Below are 6,090 nucleotides of genomic sequence, written 5' to 3' on the forward strand. Positions count from 1 at the left end.
TTTTCTGGATTTTTTTTTCTCATTTTGTCTGTCATAGTTGACGTGTACCTATGATGAAAATTACAGGCCTCTCTCATCTTTTTAAGTGGGAGAACTTGCACAATTGGTGGCTGACTAAATACTTTTTTCCCCCACTGTACGTGTCAGTTTCTGACGACACCACCGTTGTAGGCCTGATAACCAACAACAACGAGTCAGCCTATAGGAAGGAGGTAATCCACAAATCACCACACTCCACATGATGAACGATGGTCCGGTTACCCGATAACATATACCTACTCAGCACTCTGCCATACAGTGGCTTGCGAAAGTATTTACCCCTCTTGGCATTTTTCCTATTTTGTTGCCTTACAACCTGGAATTAAAATTGATTTTTGGGAGGTTTGTATCATTGGATTTACACAACATGCCTACCACTTTGAAGATGCACATTTTTGGGGGGGTGAAACAAACAAGAAATAAGACAAAAAAAGCAAAACTGCTCCAGCTCCTTCAAGTTGGATGACTTCCGCTGGTGTACAGCAATCTTTAAGTCATACCACAGATTTTCAATTGGATTGAGGTCTGGGCTTTGACTAGGCCATTCCAAGACATTTAAATGTTTCCCCTTAAACATTTACATTTACATTTTAGTCATTTAGCAGACGCGCTTATCCAGAGCGACTTACAGCACTCAAGTGTTGCTTTAGCAGTATGCTTAGGGTCATTGTCCTGCTGGAAGGTGAACCTCCGTCCCAGTCTCAAATCTCTGGAAGACTGAAACAGGTTTCCCTCAAGAATTTCCCTGTATTTAGCAGCATCCATCATTCCTTCAATTCTGACCAGTTTCCCAGTCCCTGCTGATGAAAAACATCCCCACAGCATGATGCTGCCACCACCATGCTTCACTGTGTGGATGGTGTTCTCGGGGTGATGAGAGGTGTTGGGTTTGCGCCAGACATAGCGTTTTCCTTGATGGCAAAAAAGCTCAATTTTAGTCTCATCTGACCAGAGTACCTTCTTCTATATGTTTGGGGAGTCTCCCACATGCCTTTTGGTGAACACCAAACGTGTTTGCTTATTCTTTTCGTTAAGCAATGGCTTTTTTCTGGCCACTCTTCCGTAAAGCCCAGCTCTGTGGAGTGTATGGCTTAAAAGGGTCCTATGGACAGATACTCCAATCTCCGTTGTGGAGCTTTGCAGCTCCTTCAGGGTTATCTTTGGTCTCGTTGTTGCCTCTCTTATTAATGCCCTCCTTGCCTGGTCTGTGAGTTTTGGTGGGCAGCCCTCTTTTGGCAGGTTTGTTGTGGTGCCATATTCTTTCCAGTTTTTAATAATGGATTTAATGGTGCTCCGTGGGATGTTCAAAGTTTCTGATATTTTTTTATAACCCAACCCTGATCTGTACTTCTCCACAACTTTCTCCCTGACCTGTTTGAAGAGCTCCTTGGTCTTCATGGTGCCGCTTGCTTAGTGGTGTTGCAGACTCTGGGGCCTTTCAGAACAGGTGTATATATACTGAGATCATGTGACAGATCATGTGACACTTAGATTGCACACAGGTGAACTTTATTTAACTAATTATGTGACTTCTGAAGGTAATTGGTTGCACCAGATCTTATTTAGGGGCTTCATAGCAAAGGGGGTGAATACATATGCATGCACCACTTTTCCGTTATTTATTTATTTGAATTTTTTGAGACAAGTTATTTTTTTCATTTCTCTTCACCAATTTGGTCTATTTTGTGTATGTCCATTACATAAAATCCAAATAAAAATCCATTTAAATTACAGGTTGAAATGCAAGAAAATAGGAAAAACGCCAAGGGGGATGAATACTTTTGCAAGGCACTGTATATCTACGGATTCGTATAATTATTCGTAATTGACCCTGCTACCAGACACTTATTTACTATTGCAAATACTGCACAATTGAAACACTTGTCCCTGATACATGTGTAAATATTGTTGTATAAATCGTGCCTTCCAGTTTTATACTTATGTTAAAATGTATTCTATTTTACTGAGCCATTTCCTTTATCTTTGTATTCTAATCTTTTATTACTTATTGTTGTTGCATTGTCGAGAAGGAACCTGCAAGGAAGCATTTCGTTGGACAGTGTATACCATGTGTATCCTGTAAATACGACTAATAAAACAAATCGTTTGAGAGTCTCCCGAGTGGCGCAGCGGTCTAAGGCATCACTACACACCCAGGTTCGATCCCGGGCTGTATCACAACCGGCCGTGATCGGGTCCCATTGGGCGGCGCACAATTGGCCCAGCGTCGTCAGGGTTAGAGGAGGGTTTGGCCGGGGGGGCTTTATTTGGCTCATCGCGCTCTAGCGACTCCTTGTGGTGGGCCAGGCTCCTGCAGACTGACTTCGGTCGTCAGGTGAACAGTGTTTCCTCCGACACATTGGTGCGGCTGGCTTCCGGGTTAAGCGGACGGGTGTTAAGAAGCGTGGTTTGGCGGGTCATGTTTCTGAGGACGCATGACTCGACCTTCGCCTCCCGAGCCCGTTGGGGTGTTGCAGCGAGATCGAAATTGGGGAGAAAAAGGGGGTAAAATACAACAACAAAAAAACTCAGTTTGTGATCACTGTCTCCACAAAACTATTGAGTCTTTCACAAAAGATTAGTGAAGACTTCCCTGAGCTTTGAAAATATGTTCATGCAGCCTTAAGGTCATATAGGGAGAAATAACACAAATGACACAATCCCCCCCCCCCCCCCCCCAAACACGCACACACTATACCAGCTATCTAAATCTTGTAGTTAACACGTCCAGATTACGTGCACCGGGGGCCTCAACCCCAAGGGAGTACTCATTTTCTTTCCAAAACATACAAGCTCCCAGCTCAATAAGTATACTCCTGTCCACTCCTAATCCATCTAGGACACATCCACAAGTACAGCATCAGCTGCATGCTGAGAGAGAACGAGACCCCTCCCACTGCTCTCCAACCCACATTGATGCCATATCACAAAGTATTTAGTTTGATCACACACTTGTACAGTGGGGAGAATAAGTATTTGATACAGGTTTTCCTACTTACAAAGCATGTAGAGGTCTGTAATTTTTATCATAGGTACACTTCAACTGTGAGAGACAGAATCTAAAACAAAAATCCAGAAAATCACATTGTATGATTTTTAAGTAATTAATTTGCATTTTATTGCATGACATAAGTATTTGATCACCTACCAACCAGTAAGAATTCCAGCTCTCACAGACATGTTAGTTTCTCTTTAAGAAGCCCTCCTGTTCTCCAATCATTACCTGTATTAACTGCACCTGTTTGAACTCGTTACCTGTATAAAAGACACCTGTCCACACACTCAATCAAACAGACTCCAACCTCTCCACAATGGCCAAGACCAGAGAGCTGTGTAAGGACATCAGGGATAAAATTGTAGACCTGCACAAGGCTGGGATGGGCTACAGGACAATAGGCAAGCAGCAATTGGTGAGAAGGCAACAACTATTGGCGCAATTATTAGAAAATGGAAGAAGTTCAAGATGACGGTCAATCACCCTCGGTCTGGGGCTCCATGCAAGATCTCACCTCGTGGGGCATCAATGATCATGAGGAAGGTGAGGGATCAGCCCAGAACTTCACGGCAGGACCTGGTCAATGACCTGAAGAGAGCTGGGACCACAGTCTCAAAGAAAACCATTAGTAACACACTACGCCGTCATGGATTAAAATCCTGCAGCGCACGCAAGGTCCCCCTGCTCAAGCCAGCGCATGTCCAGGCCCGTCTGAAGTTTGCCAATGACCATCTGGATGATCCAGAGGAGGAATGGGAGAAGGTCATGTGGTCTGATGAGACAAAAATATAGCTTTTTGGTCTAAACTCCACTCGCCATGTTTGGAGGAAGAAGAAGGATGAGTACAACCCCAAGAACACCTTCCCAACCGTGAAGCATGGAGGTGGAAACATCATTCTTTGGGGATGCTTTTCTGCAAAGGGGACAGGACGACTGCACCGTATTGAGGGGAGGATGGATAGGGCCATGTATCGCGAGATCTTGGCCAACAACCTCCTTCCCTCAGTAAGAGCATTGAAGATGGGTCGTGGCTGGGTCTTCCAGCATGACAACGACCCAAAACACACAGCCAGGGCAACTAAGGAGTGGCTCCGTAAGAAGCATCTCAAGGTCCTGGAGTGGCCTAGCCACTCTCCAGACCTGAACCCAATAGAAAATCTTTGGAGGGAGCTGAAAGTCTGTATTGCCCAGCGACAGCCCCCGAAACCTGAAGGATCTGGAGAAGGTCTGTATGGAGGAGTGGGCCAAAATCCCTGCTGCAGTGTGTGCAAACCTGGTCAAGACCTACAGGAAACGTATGATCTCTGTAATTGCAAACAAAGGTTTCTGTACCAAATATTAAGTTCTGCTTTTCTGATGTAGCAAATACTTATGTCATGCAATAAAATGCAAATTAATTACTTAAAAATCATACAATGTGATTTTCTGGATTTTTGTTATAGATTCCGTCTCTCACAGTTGAAGTGTACCTATGATAAAAATTACAGACCTCTACATGCTTTGTAAGTAGGAAAACCTGCCAAATCGGCAGTGTATCAAATACTTGTTCTCCCCACTGTATATGTGGCGTGCCATGACATTAACAAAGACCCTCACCTTACTTAATTATTGTATGACATTCTCTGCAGCTATCTAGGCAGTGAGGGATGTATAATCGCTCTGCGTGTCTTTAGACAGGAGTAGAAAGGCCTATGACCTTTGAGGAGTAGAAAGGCCTGTGGCCTTAGTGAAATCAGATAATTGCTGCTTGATGTAAAGCTGTAATTTTAATACATTGCATAGAAAACTCTCTGCTGCAGACAAGCAGAAAAGCCTACTGCCCACCCTGAAGTACACTGAACAAAAATATAAATGCAACATGTAAAGTGTCGGTCCCATCAAATCAAATCAAATTGTATTGGTCACATACACATATTTAGCAGATGGTATTGCGGGTGTAGCGAAATGCTTGTGTTCCTAGCTCCAACAGTGCAGTTGTATCTAACAATTCACAACAATACACACAAATCTAAAAGTAAAGTGACCAGTGATTCCTGGTCTATGTATATAGGGCAGCAGCCTCTAAGGTGCAGGGTTAGGTAACTGGGTTGTAGCCAGCTAGTGATGGCTATTTAACAGTCGGATGGCCTTGAGATAGAAGCTGTTTTTCAGTCTCTCAGTCCCAGCTTTGATGGAGCTGTACTGACCTCGCCTTCTGGATGGTAGCGGGGTGAACAGGCCGTGGCTCGGGTGTTTGATGTCCTTGATGATCTTTTTGGCCTTCCTGTGACATTCCGGTGCTGTAGGTCAAATCAAATCAAATTTTATTTGCCACATGTGCCGAATACAACAGGTGTAGACATTACTGTGAAATGCTTACTTACAGCCCTTAACCAACAATGCATTCATTTTTTTATATATATTTTTTTTAAAAACAACAAAAAAGTGTTGAGAAAAAAGGAGCAGCAGTAAAATAAAATAACAGTAGGGAGGCTACAGTGGGGAAAAAAAGTATTTAGTCAGCCACCAATTGTGCAAGTTCTCCCACTTAAAAAGATGAGAGAGGCCTGTAATTTTCATCATAGGTACACGTCAACTATGACAGACAAAATGAGAATTATTTTTCCAGAAAATCACATTGTAGGATTTTTAATGAATTTATTTGCAAATTATGGTGGAAAATAAGTATTTGGTCAATAACAAAAGTTTCTCAATACTTTGTTATATACCCTTTGTTGGCAATGACACAGGTCAAACGTTTTCTGTAAGTCTTCACAAGGTTTTCACACACTGTTGCTGGTATTTTGGCCCATTCCTCCATGCAGATCTCCTCTAGAGCAGTGATGTTTTGGGGCTGTCGCTGGGCAACACGGACTTTCAACTCCCTCCAAAGATTTTCTATGGGGTTGAGATCTGGAGACTGGCTAGGCCACTCCAGGACCTTGAAATGCTTCTTACGAAGCCACTCCTTCGTTGCCCGGGCGGTGTGTTTGGGATCATTGTCATGCTGAAAGACCCAGCCACGTTTCATCTTCAATGCCCTTGCTGATGGAAGGAGGTTTTCACTCAAAATCTCA

This window comes from Coregonus clupeaformis, chromosome 29 (assembly GCF_020615455.1).
Source record: "Coregonus clupeaformis isolate EN_2021a chromosome 29, ASM2061545v1, whole genome shotgun sequence".
NCBI classification, from domain to species: domain Eukaryota; kingdom Metazoa; phylum Chordata; class Actinopteri; order Salmoniformes; family Salmonidae; genus Coregonus; species Coregonus clupeaformis.